Raw genomic sequence first — 20,276 nt, 5'->3', positions numbered from 1 at the left:
TTATCTCTATTTGTGGGTTTTGTGAAAGCTATGTTTGCGGTGAAAAAATGGCATTGTGTGTTTGGCTATTGTGGTGAGCTAACATAAATATATATTGTGTTTTCGCTGTAAAACGTTTTAAAAATCTGAAATGTTGGCTGGATTCACAAGATGTTTATCTTTCATTTGCTGTATTGGACTTGTGATTTCATGAAATTATATGATATCTGTGGCGCTAGGCTAGGCTATGCTAGTCAGCTTTTTTGATGAGGATGATCCCGGATCCAGGATTGGGGGTCCGTAGAGCAGAAAGGTTTCATACTTCATAAAGGTCATGGTAACTGAATTACATTATTGTTGTTAATTTTCTCGAAATCTAAAGGCAAACCTAGATTTGAGCCAATGTCATAATAGCTGAAACTGTAATTACTACAACCTTGTGAAAGTGTCAAAGTGGGCCTCCCGAGTGGTGCAGCGGTACTAAGTTACTGCATCGCAATGCTTGAGGCGTCACTACCGACCGGGGTTTGATCCTAGGCTGTGTCACAGCCTAGGATCGGCCCAGCGTCGTCCGTGTTAGGGGAAGGTTTGTCTGGCCGGATTTCCTTGTCCTAGCGACTCCTTGTGGCGGGCCGGGCATCTGCAAGATGACTTTGGTCGCCAGGTGTACGGTGTTTCCTCCGACACATTGGTGTGGCTGACTTCCGGGTTAAGCGAGCAGTTTATCAAGAAGCAGTGTGGCTTGGCAGGGTCGTGTTTCGGAGGACGCATGGCTCTCAACCTTTGCGTCTCCCGAGACTGTATGGGAGTTGCAACGATGGGACAAGACTGAAACTACCAATTGGATATCACGAAAAACGGGTAAAAACACACAAAAAAGTGACAGTGACAGGTTTTTATTTGATCAAAAACAACTTTATATTGAAGGCTACTATTTGTTTTGTAACAGAGGGGGTTAATATAAGCCTTGTTGTCTGCCTGTCAGACCTCATCAACATCATTATGGATATATCCAAGTAAATACCAATAGAACACAGCTCAAATTGTCACGCCCTGACCTTAGAGAGCCTTTTTATGTCCCTATTTGGTTTGGTCAGGGTGTGATTTGGGTGGGCATTCTATGTTCATTATTTCTATGTTTTGTGTTTCTATGTTTTGGCCGGGTATGGTTCTCAATCAGTGACAGCTGTCTATCGTTGTCTCTGATTGGGAATCATACTTAGACACCCTGTTTTGCCACCTTAGGATGTGGGATGTTGTTTTTTGTTAGCTCTGTGTAGCCTTCAGAACGTGACGTTCGTTGTTCTTTTGTTGTTTTGTTTGGTGTTCGGATTTAATAAAGATGCATGAACACGTACCACGCTGCATCTTGTTCTCATCCTTCCGACGAGCGTTACACAAATAAACAAAAATGCAGCTAGTGTGTCATTCCAGGTGCAATGTTTGACATGACTGTGGTAGCTGAAGTTTGCTTGCTTGCTAGCTAGCAAGTGACACAAAGGTTAGGAAAGATACTGGTAACTAACCCAAGATATCTCATCAGCGTCATTTCCAATGGGAGAAAAATAAGCATAGTGTGCAGAACAACCAAAGGGGTGGACAGAGCCAAGCAAGAGTTAGCGAGATCCTATTGGCATGTTTTTTGCATATTTCCGTCAGGGAACGTCTTCTCTGTGAAGTGCACATGTGCAATAACTCAATTCGTACTCCTGTCATGACGTTGGCCTGTTTGTGAAGTTTATGACCCCGCATAAATACCTTTCCCCCTTTCCTCTCTCTCTACTCTACAGAGTGACTCTTGGAAACACTCTTTGTTAACATAGAGAGAGTCAGGTAACATCAAAAGGGTTGTAAACAGAACCATATTCCGGTAATCCAACCAGTTGAAAATATGCGTTGGTACTTAAAGAACATGATATCAGATCAGTTGTCATCTGAGTCATTATTACTGATGATAGGACGACATAAACTGTATCTTGGAAAGTCTACACATTATAGTTATCAGATTCACATGGAATTGTTGTGCAATTTAAATGATTAAATATGAAACTATTTGTGAACAGATTAAATGTAATTTTAGCTTCTAAATGAGAGAATTGGTTTTCATAAGTGAACTAGGCTAAACTCAGTGGCCCTGCCCATGTGATCAGACATTGGTTGTGAACTATTAAACACGCCCTTCTCTCCCGACTACATAAGCCCTTTACAAAAATGTAACATTTGTGTTCCCGAGGACGTGAGGACAGCTGTCCAGACATTAAAAGGGCTTACATCAACTGCAGAACTAAGACAAAAACCTAACGAAATTGGCATCGTGTTCCAGACGACGTGAGGGCTGCTGTCCAGACATTAAAAATTGTGAATTTCAACGTGGAGGTGACGATCGACACGTTGAAGAGATTCATTTTGACTATACCAGCCAGAATATAGCATGAGAGTATAATATGGCAACTTGGTATGAACTTTGAACTCTTATTCACTAAAGAAGTGATATCTCGGGGCCTCCCGGGTGACGCAGTGGTCTAGGGCACTGCATCGCAGTGCTAGCTGCGCCACCAGAGTCTCTGGGTTCGCGCCCAGACTCTGTCGCAGCCGGCCGCAACCGGGAGGTCCGTGGGGCGACGCACAATTGGCATAGCGTCATCCGGGTTAGGGAGGGTTTGGCCGGTAGGGATATCCTTGTCTCATCGCGCTCCAGTGACTCCTGTGGCGGGCCGGGCGCAGTGCGCGCTAACCAAGGGGGCCAGGTACACGGTGTTTCCTCCGACACATTGGTGCGGCTGGCTTCCGGGTTGGAGGCGCGCTGTGTTAAGAAGCAGTGCAGCTTGGTTGGGTTGTGCTTCGGAGGACGCATGGCTTTCGACCTTCGTCTCTCCCGAGCCCGTACGGGAGTTGTAGCGATGAGACAAGATAGTAATTACTAGCGATTGGATACCACGGAAATTGGGGAGAAAAGGGGATAATATCTAAATAAATAAAAATTAAAAATTAAAAAAGAAGTGATATCTCCTAGCCGTTGAGTTAGCAGCAGCAGCTGTAAACGTGGCCTTTGAAAGGACGAACAAAGTATCTGTTCTATCACACGGCGACGGTACTACAACGTATCCACTCTACCACCAGACATTCTTCAGAGGACAAGAGATTCCTGCTGGGCAACCCGGCCTTCCATTTACGACCAACCTATTGAAGCGCAGCTCGGAGTAAATATTTCTTGCATTTTCCTTTTCCAAATGGGCGGTTATTTAGAATGCATAAGATTCTGTATTACGGTAGCATGGCTTCCCAAGGTCCGATAGAACCCCAAACCCTTTGTTCCTCAGTCTTCCCGCGCTTTCATTTCACCCAACCCCATTTCTTTGTGTAACCAGCCGTCATATCTGTTCCGTCCACTAGAGACGTCGTTTTGTATGACCTAATTAGTAATCAATGTATGACCCATCCTGTGTATATGTAATTCTGTGTGATTGTTTAGGTATTTCATAAATAAATAAATTAACCAAATGTTGTATTGCTGATTCAACTTGTTAGCCAGGGTTCGGGAAGATAACCAAGAGGTTACGATGTTCAGATGAGACTGAATAAGGTGACGATTAATAATTGACTGCTATTGATGTAAAAGATTACCAAGTCTTTAAGAGTTTATTTGGAAGATAACAGCTCTATAAACATTATTTTGTGGTGCCCCGACTTTCTAGTTAATTACATTTACATGATTAGTTTAATCAGGTAATATTAATTACAGAGAAATTACTTTATAGAATAGCATGTCATATCACTTAATCCGGCATAGGAAAGACACGACACTCCTTTTAACCCTCCTGTTGTGTCCTGGTCGAAATGGACCGATTTACACGTTTTCTCTCTGAAAAATATAGTTCATTTAATCTGATTCCCATAAAGTTCTGTGACTTTGTCCACACAGGGCATCTGAACACACAAAATACATGTTTATGATTTTTATTACATTTTGGGTGTTTTCTTTCACTTTTGTACACCTGTGGTCTTCATCCCCACATGAGAGGAGAGGTCGGCTCTCGGCTGAAAATGTTATCAGGATGACCCCAGGTCCAACGAGATACGCCATATAGTGAAACTATAGTGATGAACATGACCAACTTGGAGGGGAGTCGCGTTTACAAAGACAACTGGAGGAGGTAGACCGGACAGACGTCCAGGCATACTTGGGTCTCTTGATTTTGGCTGGTGTGTACAGATCCAGAAACAAATCTACCACCAGTTTATGGGATGCAGAGTCTGGTCGGGCAATTTTTCGTGCCACTATGTCACTCCAGACATTTCATGTGTTGTCACGGGTCATTCGCTTCGACAATCGTGATACAAGACCAGGCCGCCGTCAACAAGACAAGCTGGCAGCGATCAAAGAGGTTTGGCACAAGTGGGTGGAGAGCCTGCAACTCATCTATAACCCAAGTCCAGACATCACAGTGGAAAAGCATCTGATCACTTTTAGGGGACGCTGCCCATTCAAACAGGACATGTCGAGTAAACCGTCTAAATATGGAATAAAGATATGGGCAGCATGTGATGCCAGGACAAGTTATGCCTGGAACATGCAGGTTTACACCGGGAAACCTGCTGACGGTGTTCCCGAAAGGAACCAGGCGAAGCGGGTGGTCCTGGAAATGACTGCACATCTCCAGGGGAACAACATCACGTGACACTTTCTTCACCTCATATGCTCTTGATCAGGAACTGCTCCAAAAATAAATGACCATGTTCGGGACGGTCAGAAGGAACAAGCCTGCGTTGCCTCCTGCATTACTCACTACCAAGGACAGGGATCGTTTTTCCTCTAAATTTGCCTTCACAGATATACCCACTCTTGTGTCCTACTGCCTGGAGATAAAGAAGAATGTGCTCCTGATGACAACTCTGCACAGGGATGCCGCTGTGAGTACCAGGGAGAAGGTAAAAAAAAATGTTTTCATGTTTTATCAGCACCATAAAAATAAGACATGTTGTTGTTTGGTGAAATGCTCATTGAATTTGTGAACAATATGGAGTCAATTCTATTAATTTGAATATGTAAATATGTTTTAGATGTGATAAATTTAAACAACGCTTTGATGCAATTTTTCACGTTATTATGCAAGACATGAAGTATCACTTGTAYGTACTCATTTTTTAATTTACTGATTGATGCACTTTTGCAGGTTACTGGCACATACTCTTGTAAGAGGATCCCGGCACGTTGGCCCATGGAGGTGTTCTTCAACATTCTAGATGTGTCAGTCTACAACGCGTTTGTGGTGTGGATGGAGGTGAATCCAAGCTGGAAGCAGGGGAAAATCTTCAAGGGGAGACTATTCCTAGAAGAGTTGGGGAAAACCATGGTGGTACCCCTCATTCAAAGGTGCCAAAACCTTCCTCCAACACCATCCTCTGCTGAATTGGTGAGAGATATACAAGGGCCAGAAGCAAGATCTATGGCCGCAAGAGACAGAAGAAACAAAAGGAAGAGGTGGAATCTGTGTGCACCAAGAGATGTCAAAACGAGCATTATGTACCATAAATGCAGTGCATATATTTGCAAGGCACATGCAACAATCACCACGTATTTTTCAACATGTGCATGAGAACACACAAAATGTAACCACCATTGATTTACAGATTGGGAACATGTTAATGTTTTTGTTATTGTTAGTAATACTGTTATTGTTACTGTTGTTCTTTAATGTGTTCAGACATTCATTTTGTAAAATAGTAAAGTTTTCATCTGTAGTTTTGGGCCTATGTCCTTTCTTTACTAATAAAATCATACCTGTCAGTTTTGACCGGGAACACAACAGATGTTATTTTGTGCCACTATTTACAAATGTGAAATGGTTTCAAAACAAATGTCCTTGTTAAACTTTGTAGTCCTTGTTAAACACAAAGTAGTCTGTGATAAATAGCACAATATGTTTCGTCTGAGTATTTGTTAAAGTCAAATGAATCCATACATTATGCTTTTTTTACTCAAAAACGAGTTGTATGCGCTCAGGTCAATGAGGCCTACAGGCCATAAATAGCAAATAGAAGTTCAAAATTTGCAATGTTCACAAGAACGTAAGTTGATGAAAATATCTAACACAATATTAGGTCATATAATATGTATTATTATGGTTTTATAATCAGCTATAATGGGGCGGTCATTTTGGACCGGGAACACAGAATTAAAACTTCTTAGGGATAGGCGTCCCGCTAGTGGACAACAAAGTCAAGGACAACAAAGTCAAGGTATTGGAGTGGCCATCACAAAGCCCTGACCTCAATTCTATAGAAAATKTGTGGGCAGAATTGAAAAAGCATGTGTGAGCAAGGAGGCCTACAAACCTGACTCAGTTACACTAGCTCTGTCAGGAGGAATGGTCCAAAATTCACCCAACTTATTGTGGGAAGCTTGTGGATGGCTACCCGAAACGTTTGACCCAAGTTAAACAATTTAAAGGTAATGCTACCAAATACTAATTGAGTGTATGTAAACTTCTGACCCACTGGGAATGTGATGAAAGAAATAAAAGCTGAAATAAATCATTCTCTCTACAATTATTCTGACATTTCACATTCTTAAAATAAAGTGGTGATCATTAACTGACCTAAGACAGGGAATCTTTACTAGGATTAAATGTCATGAATTGTGAAAAACTGATTTTAAATGTATTTGGCCAAGATGTATGTAAACTTCCGACTTCAACTGTATTTTTTAACCAAACCCATTCAACATTCTGGCAACAACATCGACATCCTCTGGGAGAAAACAGTTGATGATGAGATGGCGGCACAGAAAAGAATGTGTACACTGAACCGGTAAGAATTATAAACATACACTAAGTGTACAAAACATTAGGAACACCTTCCTAATATGGAGTTGCACCCCCCTTTGCCTTCAGAACAGCTTCAATTTGTTGGGGCAATAACTCTACAAGGTGTCGAAAGYGTTCCACATGGATGCTATCCCAGGTTGACTCCAATGCTTCCCACAGTTTTCTGGATATCCTTTGGGTGGTGAACCATTCTTGATACACACAATAAACTGTTGAGCGTGAAAAACCCAGCAGCATTGCAGGTCTTGACACACTCAAACTGGTGCGCTTGGCATCTACTACCATACCCCCTTCACAGGCACTAAAATATTTTGTCTTGCCCATTCACACTCTGAATGGCACACATGCACAATCTATGACTCAATTGTCTCAAGGCTTAAAAATCCTTCTTTAAACTGTCTCCTCTCCTCTACAGTTACTGAAGATTTAACAGGTGACATCAGTAAGGGACAATAGCTTTCAACTGGATTCATCTGGCCAGTCCATGTCATGGAAACTCAGTGTAGATAACATTGTAATTAAAATAGGTAAGTGCCAGTGGCGACCTGTCATTCAGGGCAGGCAGAGCCCCACCTGTTTAGCTAAAAAATAATAATAATAATAACAAATATTTATTTTGGCATTAATACGTTTCACATATTAGTTTGCAAACAATGAACAAAAAAAAGTTTATAAAGCCACATACAAACATGGTCTCTTTTGTTTTCCTGAGTAAGGCAGCTCCAAAATGCAGGTGTTTCAGCCTAGCTCAGTGCTTTCTGTGGTGGTGGGGCAGCGAGTGTAAAATACTGAGCGTAGGGGTTAGTAATGTTCTCTAGTTGTGCCGTGATTGGCTCAGTGTTCTGTCACTCACGGGGACACTGCGTCACTGGAAAAGCTTGAGAGCTTGAAGATTGAAAATTGCATATTGCAAGCTTGAGAGTTTGGAGAGCTTGAAAATTGCACCCCTTGGATGCTGTCATAGAGTTACATTAGARGTGCCCATCCAAGAAGGCTCAAGGTCATTGATCATGTCAACATCATATTTTCAAAATCTTAGCTAGCAAGCTACAGTAGCAGTCATCATTATGAATCAATTCGACAATCTACTGGCAAATCCTTTTCAATCCTTGTCATATGAAGAAAAATTATGAAGAGAAATTATAGATAAAACGTATCGGTGCTCATCAGTCATTGGACATAAACATTACACAACAAGTTGGAAATTGCAAATTCAACAATGAGTGGTTTGGAAGGAATCAGTGGCTAACTGCAAGCATTGCAAAGCAATAACTAGCCTGCTATTCAGTGGTGTGGGTGTGTGGACCAAGTCTGAGTTTAAGGGTCTCTTTTCCAAGCTTAACTTCTTGGTGACAGTGGGGCAGTATTGAGTAGCTTGGATGAATAAGGTGCCCATAGTAAACTGCCTGCTACTCAGTCCCAGTTGCTAATACATGCATATTATTAGTAGTATTGGATAGAAAACACTCTGAAGTTTTTAAAACTGTTTGAATGATGTCTGTGAGTATAACAGAACTCATATGGCAGCGAAAACCTGAGAAAAAATCCAACCAGGAAGTGGGAAATCTGAGGTTGGTTGAGTTTCAACTCATTCCCTATTGAAGATACAGTGGGATATTGGTCAGGTTGCACTTCCTAATGCTTTCACTAGATGTCAACAGTCTTTAGAACTTTGTTTGAGGCTTCTACTGTGAAGTGGGGGCGAATGAGAGGGGAATGAGTCAGAGGTCTGGCAGAATGCTTTGAGCTCGTGACGCGCGGTCATGTGAGAGGTAGCTCACGCTGCATTGCTTTTCTACAGACAAAGGAATTCTCCGGGTTGGAATATTATTGAAGATTTATGTTAAAAACATCCTAAAGATTGATTCTATACTTAGTTTGACATGTTTCTACGGACTGTAACGGAACTTTTTGGACTTTTCGTCCGACCTTTCGGCTGGACTTGCACGCGCGTTTGGATTTGTTTACCAAATGCAATAACAAAGGAAGATATTTTGACATAAATTATGAACTTTATCGAACAAATCAAACCTTTACTGTGGAACTGGGATTCCTGGGAGTGCATTCTGATGAAGATCATCAAAGGTAAGTGAATATTTATAATGCTATTTCTGACTAATGTTGACGACACAACATCTCTTTGGCTGTTTTGGTCTCTGAGCTCCGTACTCAGATTATTGCATGGGGTGCTTTTTCCGTAAAGTTTTTTTGAAGTCTGACACAGCGGTTGCATTAAGGAGAACTTTTATCAATGTTTATTATGAGTATTTGTGTGAATTGATGTGGCTCTCTGCAAAATCACTGCATGTTTTGGAACTACTGAAGATAACACGCCAATGTAAAATGAGATTTTTGGATATAAATATGAACTTTACCGAACAAAACATACATGTATTGTGTAACATGAAGTCCTATGAGTGTCATCTGATGAAGATCATCAAAGGTTAGTGATTAATTTTATCTATATTTCTGCTTTTTGTGACTCCTCTCTTCGGCTGGAAAAACGGCTGTGTTTTTCTATGATTTGGTGGTGACCTAACATAATCGTTTGTGGTGCTTTCACTGTAAAGCCTTTTTGAAATCAGACACGCCGTGGCTGGATTAATGAGAATTCTATCTTTAAAATGGTGTAAAATACTTGTATGCTTGAGGAATTTTAATTATGAGATTTTTGTTGTTTTGAATTTGGCGCCCTGCACTTTCACTGGCTGTTGGCTGGGTGGGACTTTACTGTTCCGAATATCCCAGAGAGGTTTTAAAAGGATAAACATTCAACATTGGCCATTCTGTCAACCCAGCATGACTTCTGCTGCGTTCAAAACACCTGGAAACTCTGAAATCTTAGACTTTAGTAAGTTCAAGACAACTAGGAACTCTGAAAAAAACGAGCTCCGACTGGGAAAATACATTTTGAAAGGTCATCCAACTCGGAATTCGAGTTCCAAGTTGTCATGAAAGAACCGTAAATCCAGAGAATGCCAGACTTTGATGACTAAGGTTGATGACAAAATTTGCACACGAAGGACCGCCGCTCCACCTTCCTGTTCAAGTAAATACAGCACAATAAGATGAGTACAAAAATGTATTGACACTGCTGCATAAATTGTGTAATACGCCAGGGAGATATGTATACTGTAGCTAAGAAAGTAATACTAAGTGTATGTTGTGTAGTAAGCTGTTAGTACCCCATGTGCCTCACCCTAATAATTTGGTCCCTTTTCCCCTCATAACTTAGCCTACTGTTCTGACTTGGTGGTGCACATTTAGCCAATAGCCAAAATGTCATCATTGAATATTGTATGAGCTTTCATTGTCTGCTATTTGCCCCCTTTATTTATCCTACGGTTCTGACTTGGTGTACAGGGAGAATTATGTCGCTGTACATTTCAAAAGTGCTGAACAAATAGTTATATTGACTACGTCCATTCTAGCTCGCTCATTAATTTCTTAATCAGAATTATAGATTGCCTCTTGTCCGCTCGTTGTCCCCTTATGCCATAATTTGTACAGCTCAATTGTTAGTAGAACCCACATTTGTTTAATGGATAGGGGGCAGAATTTTCACGTTTGGATGAAAATCGTGCCCAGAGTAAACTGCCTCCTACTCAGTCCCAGATGCTAATATATGCATATTATTAGTAGTATTGGATAGAAAACACTCTGAAGTTTCTAAAACTGTTTGAATGATGTCTGTGAGTATAACAGAACTCATATGGCAGGCAAAAACCTGAGAAAAAATCCAATGAGGAAGTGAGAAATCTGAGGTTTGTAGTTTTTCAACTCAGCCCTTATTGAATATACAGTGGGATATGGGTCATCGTGCACTTCCTAAGGCTTCCACTAGATGTCAACAGTCTTTAGAACCTTGTCTGATGCTTCTACTGTGAAGTGGGGCCGAATGAGAGGGGAATGAGTCAGAGGTCTGCCAGCAGCCACGAGCAGACCATGTGCTTTTACATGAGAGGTAGCTCCCGTTCCATTTGCTTTTCTGAAGACAAATCTGACACAGCGGTTGCATTAAGGAGAAGCATATCTTTAAATCTCTGAATAACACTTGTATCTTTTATCAATGTTTATTATGAGTATTTCTGTGATTTGATGTGGCTCTGTGCAAATTCACGGGATGTTTTGGAGGCAAAGCCAAATGTAAACTGAGGTTTTTGGATATAAATATGAACTTGATCGAACAAAACATACATGTATTGTGTAACATGTTGTCCCGGGAGTGTCATCTGATGACGAATATCAAAGGTTAGTGATTCATTTTATCAATATTTCTGCTTTTTGTGACTCCTCTCTTTGCTTGGAAAATCGCTGTATGCTTTCTGTGACTAGTTGCTGACCTAACATAATGATATGTTCTGCTTTCGCCGAAAAGCTTTTTTGATATCGGACACTGTGGTTGGATTAACGAGAAGTTTATCTTTAAAATGGTGTCTAATACTTGTATGTTTGAGAAAATTGAATTATGAGATTTCTGTTGATTGAATTTGGCGCCCTGCAATTTCATTGGCCGTTGGCGAGGGGTTCCCAATCCTAGACAGGTTAAGCAAGTCAGCCATTTCATATATTTGGGCTCCTGAGTAGCATCTCAGTTCTAGAGGCATCACTACTGTGGCGGATGAATCAGAATTAGTTGGGTAACATAGATAATTAAGATGTCTTATCGGCATAATATGCTTATGTGATATACTTGTTATTAGAATGTATCCCTTTGGACTCTGGTGTTGGCAGTTGCACTTCTCTCCTCTCTCTGGGCCCCAAGTGACTGAGCCCCAGCTGAGGGAAGGTCAGGCTTGTCTTTCACATGTCCCTGGTGCTATGCAGAATTTCAGAAAGGAAAGAGGACAGGATGGAACATTGTCTTCATATGTGAATGTGTCTTTACCTATTCTTAGACCATGTGAAGGGATGGCGTGATTAATGGGGAACCAATTACTTGTCTCCACAATGTCTGTGCGCATGTCACTCCCTCCTTTGGCATTGGGGGGAGGTGTATAGCAGTGTCTGGAACCATTGTATGTCCTCTCTGATGTTGCACTTATCCTGGGATGGTGTATGACCTAGAGACTCACTCCCCTCAGTGAGCTTGTCCAGGAGTGGGGTCTAGAAGGGGTTTTACTTGAGATGGGAGTATCTAGAGTTGACAATTGATTTATGCCATTGGATGAGTTGGTGTTTTTGTGCTATGAAGTACCAGGAACGAGATAGTAACCTCGTCTTCGGGGGCCAAACTGAACGATAGTTTATAGCGAATGCTATCTGCCTACGGGATACTCCTTTCTCATTTATAAAGTCTCACTTTGTGAACTGTTCCTAATATCTGTGGTGTGTTATGTTGACTAGGGGGTGGATCTTTGCTATAAAAGATCTCAGTAGCCAGTGTGCTGTCACTCTCAACGGATCATTAGAAAATGGTGAGTCATTGCTATTGCAAAGCACTTATTATTAAAGATGTAGTTTAAGTATAACTCTGACTTGTGTGATAAGTTTGTCTCTCCTCATTTGATAGTAAAGACACTACAGACCCTGGTTCGATTCCAGGCTTAATCACAACCGGCCGTGATTGGGAGTTCCATAGGGTGGTGCACAATTGGCCCAGCGTCGTCCGGGTTTGGCCAGGGTAGGCAGCCATTGTAATTAAGAATTTGTTCTAAATTAACTGGCTTGCCTAGTTAAGCAAAAAAAAAATCAGCTATGTTTTTAAAAGGCAGTAAATGAGGCTGAATGAACTGTTTCACTGCCAGACAAGGCTCCGCTGATTGCCATGTGTAGCAGTGGTAAAGTGTTGGGACTCTGCTTTAGGGGGAGAGCTTTATGTAGGCTCATAAAGGCTCGTCCTATATAACTACTGCTGTACACACCTTTTTTTATTCATATACTGTCTGTACTGTCTATTTCACACCATTATATACAGTACATATACACTCAGTGGCCAGTTTATTTGGTACCAGGACACCCCTTTGCCTCCAGAACAGCCTGAACTCTTAGGGGCATTCTACAAGGTGTTCCACAGGAAGCGTTCGTAAGCATTCCACAGGGATGTTGGTCCAGATTGGACAGCGGTACATTCATGCTGAGAACAGCCCGTTCCATCTCATCCCAAAGATGTTAGATTGAGTTGAGGTCTGGGGACTTGCAGGCCACTCAAGTAAATTTAACTAGCTGGCATGTTCAAGGCAATGTTTTTCCACTCCTCAATTGTCAAGTGTTGGTGATYGCGTGCCCAATGGAGCCSCTTCTTTTGGTTTTTAGCTGATAGGAGTGGAACCTGTCGTGGTCGTCTGCTGCAATTGCCCATCAATGACAAGGATCGACGAGTTATGCGTTCCGAGTTGTCGTTCTACACACCACTGTTGCACTGCGCTGTTATTTGTCTGTTTGTGGCCCGTCTGTTAGCTTGCATGATTCTTGCCATTCTGCTTTGACCTCTCTCATCAATGAGCTGTTTTTGCCCATAGGACTGCCACTGACTGAACACTGCCCTGCGTGATAAGCCCAGGAGGGCGGACGTTTCTGAGATACTGGATCTGGTGCGCCTGGCACCAATGATCATACCAGACTCAGTCGCTTAGGTCACTTGTTTTGCCCATTCTAACGTTCAATCGAACAGTAACTTAATGCCTCGATGCCTGTCTGCCTGCTTTATATAGAAAGCCACGGCCACATGACTCACTGTCTGTAGGAGCGATCCATTTTTGTGAATGTGGTGGATTCTGACATTGCTCGTTCTGATATTTCTTAATTTCTTTATTTGGTATTTATGCATTTCGTGTTTTTAGGTATTACTGCACAGTTGGGGCCAGAAACATAAGCATTTCGCTGCACCTGCGATAACATCTGCAAAATATGTGTATGCAACCAATCAAATTTGATATGAGCTAAACATTTAGAAAGCTGGCTAGTTGACTGCTGTGGCTAGCCAAAAAAGAACACATTTGGAAAGTTGGATTATCTTATCGTTTGAGGCTTTAAAAGCGTTCTTACACTATGATTTTGAACATTCAAAGCAACTGGGAAACGTCCATGGCTGGCATTGTTGTCACCTTAGCTTGCTACATAACTTCTGAGTGATAGGAAGCACAAGCACCACCACCAATCAGCCTACACTACCGAACACACACCAGTCGTTACTATGACAAATAGCGTAGCCATGTTAGCAAATGACTATCTGAACACACACAAGTCTGACTTGGTCACGTAACTTGCTGTTTAGACAGTCAGTATTCCAAAACGGTTTTGAAAAACCAAACTGATTTGAGCATTAAGGCACGCAGTGTGAACAATGTAGTAGAACATGTAGTAATATTAATATTACCTAGTAATATTTTACATCAATAGCAGTCAATATTAATCGTCACCTTATTTCAGTCTCATCTGAAAGTTCTTCTTCACGAACCCTGGCTAACAAGTTGAATCAGCAATACAAAATTGGGTTTAAATATTTATTTACTAAATACCTAACTAATCACACAGAATTACATATACACAGAATGAATCATACCTTGATTACAAATTATGTCATAAAGGAAAACGTCCCTAGCGGACGGAACAGATATGACAGCTGGTTACRCAAAGAWAAGGGSSYTGGGTTTGAGTGAAAGAGCGGGAAGACTGAAGAACAAAGGGAGAAGCGATGTCTCTATCGGGCCGTAGGCAGCTACTCTATCGTAAATACAGAATCTTATGCATTCTAAATTACCGCCCATTTGGAAAAGGAAAATGCAATAAATATTTACTCTGAGCTGCGCTTCAATAGGTTGGTGGTAGATGGAAGGCCGTGTTGCTCAACAGAGTCCTTTGTCCTTTGAAGAGTGTCTCTGGTGGTGAACGGGAAACGTTGTAGTGTCGTCGTTGTGTGGTAGACGGGATACTCTGTCCGTCCTTTCCTAGCCCACATTTACAGCGGCCGCTGCTAACTCAACGGCTAGGAGGTATCCATTCTGTAGCGAATAAGAGTTCAAAGTTCATACCATTCGCAACCAAAGCTCACGCCGAGGTTGGCTTCGTTCTGTTGTTATTATCTGAATCCTTCTGACATCGGATCGTCATCCTAATGTACCCAGAACAGGAGGTTCATTTTCGTCAAGGGCTTATATAGTGGAGGGAGAAGGGTGTGTTTCATACTTTATAACCCATGTCTCTTCACAGGGGCGGGCCACTGATTGAGCAGAGCCCTAACCTTATGAAAACCCAAATCTCTCATTTGGAAGCTAAAATTACATTTCATCTTTTCAYCAATAATTTTATATTTAAACATTTGAATTGCACAACAATTCCATGTRAATCTGATAACTATAATGTGTAGACTTTCCCAGATACAGTTTAGGTCGTCCTGTCATCAGTCATAATGTCTCAGATGACAACCGAACTGACATATTCACTAAGTACCAATGCATATTTTCAACTGGTTCTATAACCGAAATAAGGTTCCTTTCCCTCTACTTGTTTGATGTTCCCAGACTCTCTGTTTAACAAAGGCTATTCAAGAGTCCCCCTAGAGTCAAGAGAGAGGGAAGGGAGAAAGGTATTTATGGGGGGGTCTTAAACCTTACCCACAGGCCAACGTCATGACACTACCTACACCTGTAGGTGTTCGGCACATGTGACAAATAAATTGTGAACTTTACGGTGGCGCCGACTGGTAAGACGCGGTCACATGTGCCAGCAAGCCAGAGGTCCTGGGTTGAGCCTCGGTGTGAGCCAAATAAGGAGGAAGCGGTACTCGCTAAGCAAGCAGGGTGACATCTTTTACATAAGCACAAAAAACTAAACAGATCATCAAAATGCCTCTTCCTTAAAACTCTAAGCACATTTTCAATTCACTGACTACAACAAGCAAATTCACAAAGTACTTGTTCACTGCACCAAATCACTCTTTCAATTTGGATAAATATTCAATATAAGTATCTGCCTTTCACGATGCAATATTCAGTTTACTTTTGAAATTATTTTCTTGTCATTTGTTAACAATACAATCAACTATCACTTAATCAAACTGCTCAAAACAGATAACTAGTGAAGCAAAATTATGTAGTGCATAGTCAAAGATGCACTATGCAAAATCACTCTGTCATTTCCTAGTTGCTAAAATTCTCATAGTTTGTCTAATTTCAGTTTGTGATAAAACAAGCAAGTATAGTCTAGAGAATCATTGTACCATCTAAACCGCTGTGAAATATATATTTTCCATAACAAAATAGATTGTATTTTCAGCTTTTTGAAGCTGGTGTACAAAACTGAAAGTAAAGAACACAAAAACAAAACTAGCGTACATAGAGCAGATCTACTGCTTCTTAGACTTGCATTCATTGAGAATGACAGATCTATAACTCACATTTCTATGTGAATTTTGTCAGGTCGCCCAAAAATGTTCATTTCGCAGCTTTAACGTATATATTTTGATAACAAATGCCTCACAAGTCCTCAACTGGCAGCTTCATTAAATAGTACCCGCAAAACACCAGTCTCAATGTCAACAGTGAAGAGGCGACTCCGGGATGCTGGCCATCTAGGCAGAGTTCCTCTGTCCAGTGTCTGTGTTCTTTTGCCCATCTTAATATTTTATTTTTATTGGCCAGTCTAAGATATTGCTTTATCTTTGCAACTCTGCCTAGAAGGCCAGCATCCCGGAGTCGCCTCTTCACTGTTGATGTTGAGACTAGTGTTTTTCGGGTACTATTTAATGAAGCTGCCAGTTGAGGACTTGTGAGGCATTTGTTATCAAACTATATACGTTAAAGCTGCGATATGTACATTTTTGGGCGACCCAACAAAATGCACATAGAAATGTGAGTTATAGATATGTCATAGATCTGTGAAGGGAGTAGTACACAGCATTGTACGAGATCTTCAGTTTTTTGGCAATTTCTCGCATGGAATAGCCTTCATTTCTCAGAACAAGAGTAGACTGACGAGTTTCAGAAGAAAGTTCTTTGTTTCTGGCTATTTTGAGCCTGTAATCGAACCCACAAATGCTGATGCTCCAGATACTCAACTAGTCTAAAGAAGGCCAGTTGTATTGCTTCTTTAATCAGGATAACAGTTTTCAGCTGTGATAACATAATTTCAAAAAGGGTTTTCTAATGATCAATTAGCCTTTTAAAATGATAAACTTGGATTAGCTAACACAATGTGCCATTGGAACACAGGAGTGATTGATGTTTGTTGATAATGGGCCTCTGTACGCCTATGTAGATATTCCATAAAAAAATCTGTTGTTTCCAGCTACAATAGTCATTTACAACATTAACAATGTCTACACTGTATTTCCAATCAATTTTATGTTATTTTAATGGACAAAAAACGTTATTTTCTTTCAAAAACAAGGACATTTCTAAGTGACCCAAAACTTTTGAATGGTGGTGTACATAAAACACAGACAAATCAAGTTTTTGATGCACTGGGCTTTTAAAGTAATCCAAGAATTAATCATCTATTTTTTCAAAAGTATACGTCACCTGATTACAATCTTTTTGTTGGTAAAGTACTTGATTACAGTTTCAGGTTTTTTGCAATCAAATTATATGTAAGTGAAATCAGTTACTCCCCAACACTGTTGACAGGAATAAATACTCAGACACTTCTACCTGAAGCAAGTAATGAGGTCTATGTAAATGTAGCCTATTGGGCAGGCTGTGCTGCAGCTGGTGCATGTTGGGATATGTCCTTGCCACTCCAGCATAGCTGTAATGCATTTGCTTCAAAAAGACTCGTTCAAACTTGCTTTCTAGTAGGCAACCACCATGTCATAATGACAGATGATGTTCAAACACTTTATGCTGGATTTGCTTGAAAACCGGCTATATGGATTATATCTAAACATAATTAAACTTTCCTGTAAAATACAGTAAACAGAGCAGTAGGTCCCTCTGAAGACTGCAATCTTGCAACAATTATGGGACGTTTAACAGCTGTGTGAATAGCACGTGACGCTTTGAAGTTTGTTACAGCCAATGCTTCCTACTTCTGACAGTCAAAAGCTGTCAGATAATCATTCATCATTAATGCAGGTGAAACATAGGCATATGTAGGACCAAGCTGACAATTATGGTGATTGCAAAATATGAATGGTAAGCTAGCGGTATTTCAAGTGTGATGGGATTGATGTGCTCTGTAACAGCTCTGATATCATTACAGGCGAGACTGTTCTTTCAAGGTAGGATTTCAACGCCTTGATGGATACAATTGTAACACTTTCAGAGCCCTTATATTAGCAAAAAACTATAGTGTCGAAAAATAATGAGGTGAGGAAAGTGTTTCCGTTCCATTTAGGCCAATTGCGCAGTTTTATTCTCCGGTAGCCCGTAAAAGCCCGAACGGATATAATGCAAGAATTTAGGTCATGTTTGCCATATTTAATAATTATTTAATTGTACCAACGATATCGCCACGGTCGTGCCTATGGTGGAAACGTGCACTCCTGTAGACTGGAAACAATTGGATGGTTAAAACTTGCCAGCCAAGCCACAAAAAGTAAGGCGAAGCAATTCAGGCATTATTGAAAGTTAGGACACATCTTGTCCTGCAAATTAACATTATTTGTATAAGTTGAATGTTTATTTTGCAAGCAGTATGCATTAAGATTAAATGTGAAGTGAACGTTACATTACACTAGGTGACATAACATGCCCAACGTAGCTACCTTCAAAATAATCGGCAATCACCATTTATTCGAAAAGTCACTAGTTTCACTCATCATTATGTCGCAATAAAGAAAGTTCTACAAAACAAATATCCACCCCTGGTGGAACGAATAAAAATGTTGGTCTATCTTAGAAGGTTTTCCTGTATCTGCCGCTTCTTCAGACGTTGTAATAAAAAAATTTGCGGACATTGCTTTTGTCGAATAAACTTGTGTCAAATGTGAAACATGTCTAATATAGACTATTGTTCAATTTTTAGATTAATAAGACCAACAAATAATGGAAATTGTATGTATCAAAAATAGTATACGAGGTAGGCCTACTGTATTTAATTATTCCATGTTGTAAAATTAGGCTAATGGTATTTTGATAATTGATTAATCTGGGTGTGTGTAATAATAAGCCGAAACCGTTAATACTTCTTCAATGAATAAGCAGAGTGTAAATAATCGAATTAATTTTAGGAAAACTCTCCAGACAATACGTTAAATGTTACCCAAATTTTTCATTAAGTCTAGTAGCCTAACCTACAAAACGGATATGAAATAATATTCCCTCCATACACTCTCCAAAGTCTCATTTACTCACCAGGTATTATTTTTGAAATTATTGTATTACTGACGTAAAAGGTTATGGCTACCTTACAACAAGCGCAACTCCACAGAACTACCCTCTTGACGCACTCGTAGACGGTGCTGAATGGTCAGTCATTTATGATTATCTCCTATAATGGCTTTCGACCATCTCTCCCCACCCAAAAAGAGTGTACCAGCCTACAGCTATCCACCCTATGACTATAGCTGAATTTAAAAAGGTCCAATGCAGCCGTTTTAATCTCATTATCAAATCAATTCTGGGTAAAAATTAAATTGTTAAGTACCATACTGTGATTCTTTTCAATTAAAATCGTCGATAAAAAAAAACATAAAAATAGCTTCTTAGCAAAGAGCAATTTCTCAAGTTAAAATGTTGCTCGGACTGTCTGTGAGTGGTCTGAGTGGGGAAACTAGCTGTTATTGGCAGAGAGGTTTGGAGCGCTCTTTCTTTTTGCCTGGTGACGTCACCAGGCAGGCCAACACTCCATCCCACCACAACAGGCTGACATTTCAGGTGGTCCTTTCAAACAGCTCTTACACTAAAAGGGTATTATTATCATAATTTTCACAATTTCACAGTATTATTCCAACCTCATAGTGTGGAAATAAAATTAACACACAGACAAATCACGTTTTTGACTCCACTGGGCCTTTAAAATAATCCAAAAAGTAATAATCTATTTTTTCAAAAGTATCCGTCACCTGATTACAATATTTTTGCTGGTATAGTAAGTGATTACAGTTTCAGGTTTTTTGCTATCTTATTATACGTACGTGTAATCAGTTACTCCCCAACACTGTTGACAGGAATAAATACTCAGTCACTTCTACCTGTAGCAAAGAATGAAGCCTCTGTAAATGTAGCCTATTGGGCAGGCTGTGCTGCAGCTGGTGCATGTTGGGATATGTCCTTGCCACTCCAGCATAGCTGTAATGCATTTGCTTCAAAAAGACTCATTCAAACTTGCTTTCTATTAGGCAACCACCATGTCATAATGACAGATGATGTTCAAACACTTTATGCTGGATTTGCTTGAAAACCGGCTATATGGATTATATCTAAACATAATTAAACTTTCCTGTAAAATACAGTAAACAGAGCAGTAGGTCCCTCTGAAGACTGCAATCTTGCAACAATTATGGGACGTTTAACAGCTGTGTGAATAGCACGTGACGCTTTGAAGTTTGTTACAGCCAATGCTTCCTACTTCTGACAGTCAAAAGCTGTC

The 20,276-nt window shown here is 40.5% G+C and overlaps 1 protein-coding gene and 1 pseudogene across 1 annotated transcript in view; one reads left to right on the top strand and one right to left on the bottom strand.

Annotated features, from left to right (window-relative positions):
* LOC111965929 (NXPE family member 3-like) overlaps positions 1 to 20,276 on the bottom strand; it is a 37,626-nt gene that overhangs the window by 13,964 nt on the left and 3,386 nt on the right. The window lies entirely within an intron of this gene.
* LOC139027952 (piggyBac transposable element-derived protein 4-like) lies at positions 3,254 to 7,236 on the top strand (annotated as a pseudogene).

This window comes from Salvelinus sp. IW2-2015, linkage group LG6.2 (genome assembly GCF_002910315.2).
Source record: "Salvelinus sp. IW2-2015 linkage group LG6.2, ASM291031v2, whole genome shotgun sequence".
Lineage (NCBI taxonomy): Eukaryota > Metazoa > Chordata > Actinopteri > Salmoniformes > Salmonidae > Salvelinus > Salvelinus sp. IW2-2015.
This window is presented reverse-complemented; position numbering and strand designations above follow the sequence as displayed.